The sequence below is a fragment of the Seriola lalandi genome, unplaced genomic scaffold (assembly GCF_002814215.2).
Source record: "Seriola lalandi dorsalis isolate HSWRI2012SDOR001 ecotype SW California unplaced genomic scaffold, Sedor1 jcf7180002054501, whole genome shotgun sequence".
Classification (NCBI taxonomy): Eukaryota; Metazoa; Chordata; class Actinopteri; order Carangiformes; family Carangidae; genus Seriola; species Seriola lalandi.
Window position 1 is genome coordinate 555,519 of NW_019525054.1, and position 15,481 is coordinate 570,999.

Below are 15,481 nucleotides of genomic sequence, written 5' to 3' on the forward strand. Positions count from 1 at the left end.
CCGGGGGGCAGCCCCCCCCCCCCCCCCGCTGAACAACAGGCATTTTCTACCCCGCTCCTCTGTATTGAACACGCCAAAAGGCTTTTGGTGCATTCATGTTCGGTCGGAAATGTGGCCACTATTAGAGCGCGATTGATTACTAAACACAAACTATGAATAAATAGGCCTATAACTGAAGTACTCGGGTTTGTTTTTATTTATTAGTGAACAGACAGCAGCTAAAGCAGGACTTTTGTAACGTTTTTTAAAGAATTGAACAAAACATCAAGTACTGACACTCACTGACAACAGAGAGTAGCTTATACCATCATGATATAATCATGTAGCCTAATTAATTTTAAATTTTAAACAGGCATAAAAATATGTTTCTTTTGTTGATGTTCATTAAAGTGTCATCTCCAACATGTGAGGGCTTAATACACGGACAAAAGTTTTTTTCTATATATATAAAATATGAGCAGGCGGGCTGCACTTGAAGGCAGCATTATTGAAGACTCTTGCTCCCCCACCCCCCATACTCACTCTCTGCACAAACACATTCACCCTGCGGGCTTGGTGGGGCTGTTGGAAGCCTGTGGAGGGGCTGGGAAGAGGTGCTGGGGGGTGGGGGGTGGTTAGGGTGATGAGGAAACGAGTTGATGTGCCCTGGAAGTAATTCTTTCACCCCCCACGAAAAAAAAAAAAACACAAGGTGGGAGAAAAGGGACCAACACCACCACCACCACCTTTAACACGTGGGGACCGGGGCGACCGTCCACATTCCTGCGGATGAACTGAAAGTCCAGCTCGTTTTCCTCCTCTGTGTTGACACTTGTTGACGCTTTAACATAAATAAATAATATACAATTGCAGAATGCATGATTCAAGTAGGCTACATGTTTTATGTTGTGTGATTCATTTTTAGATAGCCTATAAAAAAAAGTTCATTTTGTTCCCATAAAAAAACATTTTATGGTTAATAGAATATATGAATATAAGAAAAACTTAATATTTAATTTTAGTGATAAGACATATTGGCTATATTTTGTTGATGTGAAGGTCTTTAAAAGTGTAAAACTGAGGTGATTCATTACAATGCAATGAGTGCACTTTTCTTTTGCACAGTTTCATTTAAAATGGACTTAGAAGCTATAAAACAGATGAAATAATTCTTACATCTAATAAGGAGAAAATAATTTCTTGATATCGCCGGTATGGACTGAAATGAAAATATTTTCTCTCTTTTCCTATTCACTTTTAAAGGATGACAAACCAAACAAAAAAGGATGATCCCATTCTATCACTTTTGCGATTTTAAAATATTTTTTCTTATATTTAATAACTGCAATAAACCTCAAAAGTCATAAGAAACAGTAAAATATTTTCAATCAGCAGGCTACTTAATGCTGTATTGAAATGTAGCTATAGGCAACTATGAAATACATTCAAATATCGGATGTTAATATGTCATATGTCAAACTTTGGCTCCGTTACAGGCAAGATAATAAGAGTTATTTTTAAAAAAAATAGCCGCTAAATGTTTATTGATAATCTGAATAAACAGAATATCTATGCGGGACTGCAGGTGTAATAACTGAATCAACTGCTTGTGACTGGGAGGACTGGTTGCAGGCTGCTGAAAAACCAGTAAGCTGTCCCTGCTTGAAAAAAAAAAAAAAAAAAAAAAAAAGTTTGTGAAAGTGGCCTGACGTCACACTCCCACAATGCTTACCGCCCCATAACTCCGCTGCAGCCTGAGGAGAGCCAGACACACTCTCAGGCCCCGAATATAGAAAAATTATTGAGAAAAAATCGGAAAAAATCATAAAAGAACAGATCGAGCGGAGAAAGGAGCGGGGAGCGGTGGCGTGGGCTCTCCCACTGCGGGTTTCTGGTCCGGTCCGGGATGGAAGGTTACCGGGGCTCCATGTGAAATTGACTAATGCGGTGCTGGAAACTTTTAGGTGGGTTAACTGCTCGTTTTTTTTCTGCAAGACCTCATAATGTGGCTGCACGTCCTGATGTGTGCATGTGTGTCTTTTCAACAACTTTACCAACTTTATACCAACTCTCGGCTCGCGCTCACTGACACATCGATGTGCGTGACACTTGAATTGTTGTGAATGTGTTGTTACCATCGCGCAATCGGACTTTGCGTAATTTTGCTTATTTTTTGCGGCAGCGTGGAGGGACCTGGGTATTTAATTTTTAATTACGCGATCGCCTCCTCGGCTCCTCGAGGCTTTTTTTGCTCGATAAATATGTTGCAAACGCGGATGAGTGAAGCTGTGAAACACGGCGCACTCCGTCCAGCGGCCCGTCGCTGTTGACGTTTGATGTTCTTTGCAAGTTTTCGGCGATCTGGTGAGTTTTAAGCAATTTCCGAAATATTTATCAAGTGTGGCATGAAGCTGCAGAGAAGAGGGAGACAGAGGGAACGTCCCACGGTGTGTGTTTGTTTGCGGGAGGAGAAAACTCTGGTGAAAGTTGCTGTAATGTGGAGGCTGTTTTCTGTTTGTGCATCACACGGTTTCATTATTTAAATGAGTTTTGTTGCTGATATTCAGTCGTACTCTACGACCGTGAAGCCGTCGCTGCTGACTGCATGTGTGTTTGGCCTCCTCACTGGGTTATCTACAAGGCTTATGTCATGTTTGTCGCTGATCGGATGTTGTGTGTCTCCATGAGAGAGAGAGAGAGAGAGAGAGTGTGCTTTTCCTTGGAAGCGGGTAAATAACAACCAAGACCCCCACCAAAAGGAGGGGGGTAGGGGTCACAATGTGGGGGTTCAGTTTATGCACTTGTTATTGATAGCTGACTTGGCTGAAGGCTTCCACTCTTCACACATTTGTTCTCAATCAGGTTTGTTGAAAGAAGCAAAAACAACTGTTGAACTAACAAATATTCTGCAGCAGAGAAACACTGCTCCAATAGGGACTGATCATGAGTTCACACTGAGATGTTTTTCTGGGCTTTCACCAGCTATAATGGTCATTATTGTCACTGCAGTGACATTGTATAATTTATTACAGGATTACTGCAGTTTGTTTTGCTGTTGAACAGGGAGGCTGCGCTCACAACAGCACCTTGTGATATTTAAATGTTTCATATGTAAGCTGTAAGCTACAGGCAGACATCCTGTGGTAAACAGGAGTTACACATGTACGAAGCTCTCCACAGAGAATTAACAAAGGCTGCAGCAAACTATTATTTTCTCTGTCATTGAATCTGACAGTTCTTATATTAAAAGAACTGACAAAAAGAGCAGAAACTGTTTCAGTTTCCTTAAGCCAAATTTGCTAATTGAACATAACTTGTTTTGTCCAATCAATAATCCACAAACGCCAACATTATTGATTAAGTATCATATATTAGAGAAAAACACCAAAACTGACAGGCTGGGATTGTTTGGTATTTTTGCTTGAAAATGACTTTTAAAAAAGTTTTCAAACTACAGCAGCTGCTGATTAATTTCTTTGTCGATCACCTTATTGAGGTTATATCTAGATTCTACCTGTGAGGGTCTGATGGCCTATTAGGTTTCACAGGGTACAAATATCCTTCTGTAATAGCACAGGGAACATTAGCATGGCTCTTTATTTCACTGACAGCAATTTTATGAGACAATTATATGAGATATTATGTAGGATCTACTAGATGATTTGTGTAGAAAAGAAATTGGTGATGTTTTGTTAAATAAAATTAAAAAAGAGGTAAATTATCAAGGCAGCAGTAATTACATGGCTGCAACACTAATGACATACATGATTATATATGTGTGTGTATATGTATATATATATGTATATATATATATATATATATATATATATATATATATATATATATGTATGTATATATATGTATATAGGTCTATAAACCTTAAACATTCCCCAGTACCTGAAAAAGATCAGTGTATAAGTTGCAGATCTGGTCTGGTGAAGAGCGAGTTTAGGTGGTTTTCCCCCACCACGCATTTTCTGCTGCAGCATTTTTGAGACAAACGTGCTTCATCCAGGCCTCCAGCTACATAATAAGGAAATGGAAGTGAGTTTGTCACGAGACAATGGCTTTGTTGCTTCCAGTTGAAGTGCAAGTCGAGACCCATGTGTTGATGTTTTCCACCCTCTCACTATAACAGCGCTGTTAGTGATGGAGCTGCTGCTTTAGGCTTTAGAAGATTTGTTTCCCTCCAGAGATTTCTCCAGTTGTTATTCTAGTGCACCTGCTTTTAGGTGCAGTGACAGATGTGACATAGCTTGTTTTTCATGGACATTAAACGTTTTTAAAGATCAGAGGTGAATTTGTGGATAGTCAGAAAAAAATTGAACAGTGCAGTAATTAGCATGCAAACTTGGATTTCTGCTATTTTTTTCTTTATCTGTTAGTGATTATGCTCATTAAAATCAGGAGTCACTACCTCTTCTACATCTTTTTCTCTCGGTCATAAACTCCTGATGATTCGTGTTATTCTGGTGCCCAAGCATTCTTAGCTGCTCTGCTCTCCAAAATATTTTGCACCAGGGTCCTTGAGCCAGCTTCTTCTCATTAACTTCCATGCATTGCCTTACATTACTTCCATGCCCCTGTGGTTGGAGGCAGCACGTTTCATGTTTGCCTTTGTGATTGAGTGAATGTGTCTGCCTGTGAGAGCTCGCACACATGCCTGTTTTTGAGACGGTAGATGTGTGCATGCGTATGTGTGTGTGCGGGTGTGCAAGCTTGTGTGTTTGCTACAGAGAGAGAGAGAGAGAGAGAGAGAGAGAGAGAGAGCTGTTTTTGAGTTGGAGGGAGGTCTTCTCCTCTGAAAATCCCCCACAATTCCTTGCACCTCTGTGGGCAGCGGCAGCGGTGGTAGTGGCAGCAGAGACGGTGGCGGCGGCAGCAACAGCAGGCTGATTTCCATGAGAAAAGAGCATCAGTTGGGTTAATGGGAGGGACAGCCCCTCTGAGGGGACAAATGGTAGTTAATAACCAGGGAAGAATCGGAAAAGCTCTGATCCCTTTCTTTGTACTTCTTCACCTTCTAGAGGCAGGGATGGAGTGGGGTGGGTGGGGGTGCAGAGGAGATGGGTGAGGGAACAAGGGACACTGGGTTCATGCTAGAATGGATGTTGTTCACTAAAGGGCTGCAAGAAGATTGTACTATTTGTTATTTTCTCAAGACGGCGAGAGGAAAAAAAACGGGCAAGTCGAGAGCCTGAGAACCTGAACGGAAAACGGGGCGATGCAGAAGTCGTGTACTCATACGTGCGTGTGCATATGCAAGGGTTGTAGTTTGTGTATTTGAACTCTTTGTGTACTCACATCTACACTGCAGTGTTTACATGCATGTGTGTCCAGTGTCATGGGACAAGAGCAAAGGGGAAAGATTTATTTATTTGTGATATGTGAGGTTTCACACACACACTGGCTGCCGGTCATTCAGGTCACTGAGAGGAGAATGGATGGAGAGGCGGAGGAGAGAGAGATGCAGGAGATACTGTAGAGGAGTATGAGAGTGTGAGTCAGTACAGCGACAGACTGGAAGAAAGTTAGAGTCAGAAAGAGAGAGAGAGGAGGGCATTTCATATGTAAAGGTTCAGTATCTCACATGAATTATTAAGATGCAAAAATTAACATTACCTAAGAAGTGAATTGTCTTTGAATGCTCAGTCAGATTCATTGTCTTATTTATTTATCCTTTAATCAGATATTTACTGATGTTAATCTGAATTTGCAGTTTTAGAGTCTATTGTATTTATTCAAAGTTTTTATACAGCTGCTTGTTTAATATTTGAGAAATTGTGATTATTTCATTGAATGAAAAAGAGGAATATCAACAAAATGTCAAAGGAAAGTATGAAAAAGTATTGTTTTGGCCCTTTGATAGGAATATCTCTTCCAACATAGTCTGGTGGGTGTTTCCTTAGTTTTTGTGGGTGTTTCTCGTTCTTGCAGCTTTTAATTTAAGCTGCTTGCAACAGTTTAAAATGTAATAAAAAATGAATTGGCGATTTGTATTTTATTTAGTGGCAGTTTTCTCTTTTTTACACTATGCAGCCAAAAACTGTTGGATTTTGTCCACACACTCTGTGACAGTGAGGCTGTAATTTCTGAAAAACAAGTCAGTTCAGTACACACATGGTCTGGTATGAACAGCAGCCGATGGCTCATGTTTGTGAACGTCAGCAAACTTTATATTGATATTGTCACGTAACTGACATTACTGAGTCTGTTTGCTGACTGTCCTCGTGCTGCTGTTACACGTTGCTTAGCATTAAGCCCTAGCCAAATAAGGACAACCTATAAGTTGAAGTTAACCAGGAGCAACATTAGCAAACTTTAAATTACCTGGATCTTTCTGTGTGATCGGTCTTTCATAATTCCTCTTGTAGTGTTTCACCAACGTTGAGATTTGCTGCTGTAGTCGTATGTGGTCTGATATCATGGTGGCTAATGCTAACTAATGTTTCACTGATAGGGCTGCCCCTGACCAAAGGTTTTCCTGGTTGACTGGTTGTCGTTAATTCAAGCTATTAGTTGACTAGTCGTCACACATTTATGATTTCGATTTATTTAGATAAATATACATTGTTTTGGGGGGGGGGGGGGGGGGGGGGGGTAATGGTTCGAGTCCAGGGCTGAGATGCGATCGGCCATGCTAAGTGGCTAAAGTTAGGCTACATACATGTTTCAAATAAGCATTATTTGTGGTTGACGATGAGAGGTGAATGTTTATGTGTCGCCTTCTTGAGGTTGTTCTTTAGCCTCTTGAAATGATCCCACACTTTGGATTTCCTGCCCGACACACCGCTACATAATTACTGTAACACACTGTCCTGTGTTTACAGGTTGTTTTGATATTTGAGGTAATGTGTCCTCTAAGAGTTGTCGTAAGGCGGGAGTTGTTGTTGGAGTCCCGCTTAATGTGTGTTAGGAAAACGAAAAAGTTGCTGCTGCTCACTGTCCTACGTCTCTAAGTCCTGTTTATCATTTTATCACTAAACATGCTCAGTCAGTTGAACCCAAGATGCTCGGTCACATTATGATCTCATAAGGGACCAGACATGTAAACTACGTCTGTCCATGACTGAGTAACTGAGTCTCAACACTTCCTATGGAATCTGACTTTCGTCCCCCACGACCAACCGACCAATCAAAACTTGGTCAACTAAGACTCTTCTCATCGACTAACTTTGGGTTGACTGTTGGGGGGGCAGCGCTAGATACTGATTCGGTTTGCTGATTTTATGACTGTTGAGTGTGAAGGTTCATTCATGACCATAGTTTGATCTTCATCAGCAGATGGGATGTGGATGGATTTAGCTGAATTGTTACTTGTAGAAGCAGAACAGCTTTGGTTTTCATCTCTTACGTGAAAGTTAATCTCTGTTCTGATCTAAAAATAAACTTCTGATAATAAACATTCTCATGTCGCTCTTTCACAGAAAATTAACAGCGTATTTTTTTATTTCAGATAAAATGTGCGGGGTGCACAAAACGTCACTCTTTACCTCCTTTATTGTAAATACAGCACTATATACATTTACTACATTCAGTTGGCAACCGTGACAGAGAGAAGAATGATGCTTTGCTGTGTAATAGACTGATTGAAAACAGACATACTCATGTGTAGCGCGGCGCAGCATACACACACACACACACACACACACACACACACACACACACACATACAGATATTTACAAGACTAATTAAAGTAAAAAAGAACCCTCACATTTTCATTTTTATTATGCATAGGCACTACGTTAATAATACAGGCACACATTCTCTCATTTACTCGCACTCTGGCAGAGGCTTTTTGGACCAGTGCACATTCTGACGGGTCCTGCAGTATGCCGGTCAGAAATAGTAAGAGGATGCTAGATGCTTGAACCACATACTGCCACTTTTCCTTGTGGATCTTTTTCTAGGAAGAGCGGGGCAGCTGTGGCTTTTCAGAACCTAGATCCATCCATCAACCAGCACCCATGGTTTACACCACACAACATACACACACACACACACACACACACACACACACACACACACACATACACACACACTCACACACACACACACCCTCTTTCCTCTCCCTCCTTTCCCTTCCCTCCTCCCGCCTTTCTCCATTTCCATGTATCTTCATTTCTTTTCCGTTTGGTCTTTTCTTCTTCTCTCTTGCACTTACTCTCTTCATCCATCCCCTCTCTGTTTTGCCCTTCATCCATCCTTCTCTCCCAGACTGAGTTTACAGCCCCCAGGCCACTTCCGCCAGGCTGTCTGCAACAGATTTATTAATAGGCTTTTCTCTCTCTGCAGTAAACACAGCGTTGGTTTAGGGGGCTGTCTCTCAGACACTGATAGACTTGTACTTAACCTTAGGCACTGACTGACTTGCGAATACAGGACAGTCTGTTGCTTTCAAAGATGATCCGCTTCTTTCCCCGACTTGCAGTCAAAGAGCCAATTAGATTTGCAAAATTTTGTGATTATTTCAGAGCATTTTTAAGCCTGAGTTTGGCGAGGTGAGAAGACAGGGTGGCAGAGGGGATGTCGTGTCACAAAGGTCATTTGGCGGATTTCATTACATGTGTTGCAAACATGCAGCCTGCACCTCGGTCTGCTGATCCACTGTGATATACTTGACAAAAAGCCTCACTGCAACTGATGTTGAGCTTTTGATTATTTCACACAGGGTCAGGGTTAGTTTGCCCCGTTGTCATGGGTTTGTTGGTGTTGAATATTTATTCTGAGCAAGACTTCTGGTCCATGTTGGTTTAAAAAGGTTGTGACTGAAAATCATCCTTGATCCTGGAAACAACAGTTGAGAAAACAGCCTGTTCATGAAGCCCTGACCCCATTCTGCTACTGCAACTCTCTGCTCTCGCACTTCACTTTGATAACAGTGAAGAGTTTCAAATGTCAAATTCAAATCTTTTCTTAACAAAAACAAAAAACAGTCGACTTGCCAGCTGAAAAGATCACTAGCAGATTATATCATAGCTAGCTACTTAAGCTAACATGAGCTGGTTGAAACTGCTATCTCCTGCTGACTTTTAATGTTTAAAGCTGGCTTGTTTGAAACTGTAACCTTGTAAAAATGTCTTAAATATTAATTTGAACATGTCCAAGGCTAAATGTCAGCATTATTACCTGCTGCTCCAAAAACAGCATTGTTGTCGTATTGCAGTGTAAATCTACTAAGTCCAGCATTACTAGTGGTGCTTAGTTTACTGTACAGTAAGTTAGATCATTAATTTACTATTAATGTTACAAGAGAAAAGGATATCAAACATAACGCTGTCTCCGGTAACAAGTTGAGTCAAAGTGAGTGTAAACTTCTCCAAATCTAATAAAGAGCAGCACAGAACCAGTAACTTTACCATTAAACTGTGTTATAGCACCATCCGGGACTGGCTTTGACACATTGGGGAAATACTAGCTGTTACACAGTAGATGTGCTTTTCTTCAGGGTTTTTTTAAGATTATTTAGTAATAAATGGTCCTTTGCTTGGGAAGTAATGGTTGCTATTGTCTGTAGTACAGTATTTAGCCAGACTTACTCAAATTTACACCTAACTTAAGAGGAGGTAAACACAGGAACAAGTCTATATTGGCTGCTGTGGCTGTAAAATCAGCTGCTCTAACGTTTACCACATAGCCGCAGAGGTTTAGTGCACAAAGCGAACCGCGTGTTAATGACACCGGTAAAAGCTGTAATGATTCTGGATGTGCCAGAACAACAAGGAGAATGTAAGAGTCAGCGGCCATGCTAAGTCGCTAACATTAGGCTCTAAGATGTTTCAGAGAAACCGTGTTTGAGGTTGATGAATGATAGGTGAATGTTTGCCTGCAGAATTTGCATGCCGCCGTCTTGGGATCATCCTTTTAGTCTCCCGAAATGACCACGATGCTTTCGGTTTTGGAAAGGCTAAAAACAACACCACCACCCGCTGCCTCGACATGTGAAGAAATCCAAAGCTTGACAGGCCCACTGTGCCTAGTTACAGTTGCTAAATTATGATTGGACTTTTCACTTTTCGGGGGAGGGGTTTAGTGAACATTCAGTATGACAAGTGGGCAAACTCCACCTGTTGTCGAAGATGACTGTACGAGAACAGTATGACAGATGATTAGATTGAAAGCTCCAGAATCACTAGTGAATGTACTGATTCAAAGGTCAAGAGTGAACATTGAAACTCTGCCTCAATAACAGCTATAAATTAAAGAGCGCAGTTAAAGGAGGATCAATCTGCAGACCTGCTGCAGTGATATGAAAAAGTCAATTCGTCAGTCCAAAGTAAAACAAAATATCATCACTCAGTCCACATATGCAGCTCTATCCTCGACTATAGGGAGATACGTGTGTGTTGCTGTCGTCCTGACTCCTCTCGTCCACATGAATCGTTCATTCAGGTCTGAGTTGGAGAAAAACTGAGACATTTTGAAATTGAAAAGCTGTATGAACTGTCTCAGAGCTGTTTGACGTGTTGAATTAGCTTGAGCCGTTTAAGACGTAGTGGAGTGTTACTGGACCAGTGATCAGGTATCTGCAGACCCACCAAATGTAACCTGAGCTGACGCTCTGCTGGCCTGTCATCATGCTGGATTGAATACTTAGAAAAAACATACTGACATCCTCATGGTTATTACAGATGTAGCCTAGTGTTAAAGGGGTCTTCTTGCCACTGCGTGTGTTGGTTGTACGATGGACGTTTTCTGCTAAATTAAAGGGTTTTTATTATAGTGTCATTTGGTCTGTATTTGTGTAACAGTTGTGTAACAGGAGGTTGGATTTTCTCTTTCAGAATGATGAGATATTCTAAGAGAGCTGCTGCTAAAGTCTTAAATCTGGTCAGATAAAGTCACCTCAGTTTCTTACTGTTGTTTTGTGTAAAAAATAGAATAATTTCAAGTCATTTTTATGCTTTTGCAGGCTGTGGCTTCATTGCTTTGTGTGTGTTTTACGGGGGCAATTAACAATTATTGTAATTATCATTTAATCTGTTGATTGTTTTGTTTTAATCAATTTACATAACTGAACAATTGTTTGGTCTAGGAAATGCCAGAAAATATAGAAAAAATATAGAGAAACTTTTTTTTTCGGAGCCAACAGTGACTTTCAGATTACTTGTCCGTCTGATTAACAGTCCAGAACCCATATGTTATAGATTATAGTTGATCAATCTATAAATCCCACATCGGCTAGAACTAGCTAAATGTTTGGCATTTTTACTTGAAAAATGACTTGAACGCTCAATTAATTATTAAAACTGTATTTCTTGGATTTTTTTTTATATTTTTTTGATATTTATTTCATTTCATGTTTTATAAGAAACATATAGTTTGAAGCTTATAGCCTTTGATTGTTTTAGCTTCATGAGTGTTTCTTATTTTGTGAGTATTTATTGATCTGGGTGGGGAGCTGCGGCTGCAAAACGTTTTCTTTGCATTGATAAATATAATTGAATTTAATTGAATATTGCAGTTGAAAAATGTATTTACCCCCTTATGTGGTAGAAATGCTTATAATTCAGCATTAATATCCAGCAGATGTTTTGACTTCCCTGATGTGTTGTTCTTTTAACAGGCGGCCAATCAGGAGCCTTTGTCATACAGAAACTGACTTTCACCGATTCAGGCGGCTCATGGTCTGAGCAACTATCAAGCCGCAACAATTATTTTTGTTATTGATTAATCTGCAGATTATTTTCCTGATCAATCTTTTAATCTTTGGGCCTTTAACTTGTCAGAAAACGGTAAGAAACACAAGTTTCCAAGCTGACATGTTCACATCTCTAGTTTTGTCCCAACAACAGGCGAAAACCAAAAAAGCTGCAAACTGCTTCTGAATATTGACATTTTCCTTGGATAATAAATGATTAATTGATTATCAAAATTGTTGCAGATTTATTCTTTAACGACTGACTAATTGATTAAGCATTTCAGCTCCACTGGTACCAAAGACTGCTTGTAGTTGTGATAAATTATTATTTTCTATTTTTAGGGCTGAAAAAGAAAAACAGTTAATTGATTGGTCCAGACATAGAATATTAATACCAAATGCAATTACAGCTTCTTAAATATATTGATTTGTTTTACAGATGATTTTTACATTGTTGATTGAATACATAAAAAAATGTTTATTAGTTTAAACTTTTAATTTGAAAACAGAACATGTTGAAATTAGTTAAATTATTTTTGACATTTTGTTTATTAAATAATTAAAAATAACAGCAGTAGATAAATCTATAATAAATATAATCATTTATCCCCAATTATTTTAATCAGAAACAGCTGCCTGACAGACCGGTAAATGACCTTAACTCATTTTTTCTACTATTAATGAATCTTAGCAGCATTCAGAGCTTAGCAGGGACTTTACTTCCAATGTTGGAGATTCATCATCAAGATCCAGAACATCTGTTCTGCATGGACAGAAGTGCATTTATGAAATAGGGCAGAAACTCAACCATTAACCTGCTGCTTTAACCCAAGTCTTTTCAGTCCCTTCCTGTAACTACAGAAGTGTGTCCAGATTTTGTTCATTTTTAGGATTTTTTTGCATCAAGTAGGAGTGTAAAGATTTACTGTTTGGAATATAACCCAGACCCAATCTGAAAATACAAATGTATTCATGGCCATCAGCGTTCCCAGTATGTATCTGTTCACATGTTGAGATGCGACTGGAGCCATAGTGGAAGCTATAGCTTCTGCTATCATGTGCTGCAGCCGAGGAATGCACCACCACTAGACGGTCTAGTATGTACATGCAGGGAGAGGACGGATGCATGTCAAAGTGCTGTTGAGATTCAGCACGTGACTCAGCGCAGAGTTATGTGTGTGTGTGTGTTTGTGTATGTGTGTGCATGTGTTTCACCGGCACAGTAATATCTGGAATATGTACCCGGTCTGTTCAGCACAGTCTAGAGATGCCGATTTGTGAGTCAGCGAATGGGCCCGAAACCTGATCCGTGTGGAGAGAGAGAGAAAGCGAGCGTTAACTCCTGACTCACACACGCACACACACACATACAACACACACACACACACACACACACACACACACACACACACACACACAGCTACAGTAGTAGTGACAGATGATTGCGCTGCCCCTGATTCATACTAAGAAGAGAGCAGGGTCCGGGAGAAAAAGCGGGAGAAAGCAGAATGTAGCCACAGTGTCTGATGACACATCCCCTCTTCCTTCCTCTGAAGTGATTTTTAATAACGCCTCCACCACCCCGCCCTGCTCAACAATCCCCTACTCACTAAATAATGCCAAGCAAAACCTCCGACTCCCTTGGTAGACAAAAGAAAATCTCCCCAGCTCCCGTGCTCACTGACTGAAATGCAGGAGTGAAAATTTGAATTTCTCTTAGTATTTGAGCAGGAATCGAAATAAACGAATCGAGTGATGTATTGATTGAGTGACTGGCTGCCACCTGAGATTTGTCTTTGAGAAGAAAGTAGGTAATGTGAGAATAGAGGAACAGTAACATCTTCAGTGCCCTGAGAGGACTTCAAGTTTAAATGTAGAGAAGAGCATGATTGACACGGATGCACTTAGTCTGTACATGCGAATACTCTGGGACTGTTAAATATTCATGTCTTCCATTACTGTGTGCATGGTTGGTTTCTTGTTACAGTCCAGCTACACTGTGTAGCTCTGACCAACAGATTCTTTGTAATGGAAACAATGGACATTCAGATGAAGAATTAGCTTCATCACAGTGTAATGATGCTGTTACAAGCCAGAAGTAAAAGTAGTCATTTTCAAGTGTGGTCTCTGTCACTGGTAAAAGGAATATATATATTTATTTGTTATAAAGTGGGGCCACGGCTCAGGTGGTAGAGCAGAATGGTGGTTCTGAGACTCTGACGCTCTGAGCTTCTCTTCTGACTGGCTGTTTTCTGAGTGATCGAATAAAAATATAGCAGATTTCAGGTAAACACTCAGAGAAACCAAATCCTGCAAGGTTGGACGGTGGGTCCAGGTGGGTGGGGCTTGGGGCATTGCTGAGAGCGGGGACTGCTTTGTTGTGACATCACAAAGTTCAGGAAGTCCTGACGGCTGGTTTTAAGGCTCATTTTCTGAATACGGGCTGTGTGTATTTCTCTGTGGACTGAGGCTTTGATACTTTCACAGTATTAATACAGAACCTAGACCTGATCTATAATCAAATAAGACTTGGAAATCTCACTTTATACAATGGAGACAACTTTCTTTTTAGATTTAAGCTGCTCAGGTTGAGACACAGTGTTTGTGCTCGTGTCATCTGTATCACCAGCTTCACTTTGAGGGAACGTGGATTAATGTTAGTTGGACGGGGAAGAAGAATGTGACTCAACACGAAGTAGTGATTCATTTTTTGGAGTGACAGTTCATGAATGCACGCGTTGGGGAAAATATTAACCGACATGAGAAAGATGAAGTCCGTTGTGATACTTTTCTGATTAACTGCTCAGCCCTGATGTTGATCCGCTGTGGCGACTCTTCACAGCTTAAGCCGAAAGAAAACAATGTTACGTCACTGGTTATGTTACTGGTCAAGGTGGAGCTAGTTTTAATTTGTTATTTTATAGTTTAATCAGTAATAATGATCTTTTTTTTTTATATATACATAGATGTGTATATATATATATATATATATATGTATGTATTTTAAGAAGATATGAAAACGTTTTAGTTGAAGAATGATGAATGAATGAACTATGGGACTAATGAATAATGAATTAAGGACATCTCAGTATAACAGCTGAAAACACGCAAACAAATCCTTATGTGTGTTATAATGGATTTATTAACTGTAATACACATTTACTGATCTTTTACAGACAGGTTTAAAACTGTAAATAACTGTTGTGGTTCAGGCCTGTACCACTCGACCGCACAGAACATCCACAGTTCACACACATCTCTCTCTCTCTGCCTGTGTCTCTCGTCGCTGCCTCTTTATGCTGATGGATGTCAAAATAAAGGCAAAACGCCAAACAACAACAACAACAACAACAACAACAATAACAACAAAAAATTCCTAAAGTCATGTGGAGCTTGAGAGTCACCTTTCAGCCGTATGCTGTGGCCTTCATCTCCACAAGGTGGGATTTGTTTTGTTTTGGAAAAATATCTATTAATATGAATATTTAAAGTCAATTATAATTTATATAATCATGACAGTGACTTAAAAAACTATAGTAATGAAAGAGATAATTATAGCAACATAATAAACAGAAACTTAGGAGGAGTATATATGTTGACAAATACATTAATAACACTTAGTTAATGTCCTTATATCTGCTTGTAACTACATGACAGTGCACTGTAAATGAGTTATTAAGTGTTAATATAGAGATTACAGATGGTCAGTGGCTCAAGTTTCTTATCTGATCCCAGTACAGTTCTGTGTGCACCACTTCAGTGACGACCAATCACCACCAGGATGCTCTCACTCGCTGTTCTTTCACCTGTTGGCTTCTCCCCTGGTCTTCCTCCTCTAACTTGTTTATCAGCCCCCCCCC

General features: G+C 40.0%; 1 protein-coding gene across 1 annotated transcript in view; it reads left to right on the forward strand.

The window, feature by feature from the left end:
* Positions 1-1,711: 1,711 nt before the first annotated feature.
* Positions 1,712-15,481, forward strand: part of plagl2 (pleiomorphic adenoma gene-like 2) — a 43,126-nt gene continuing 29,356 nt past the window's right edge. The window contains exon 1 of the mRNA XM_023413012.2: positions 1,712-1,943. The gene's annotated coding sequence lies outside the window, so the exon portion shown is untranslated. The remainder of the gene's footprint in view (positions 1,944-15,481) is intronic.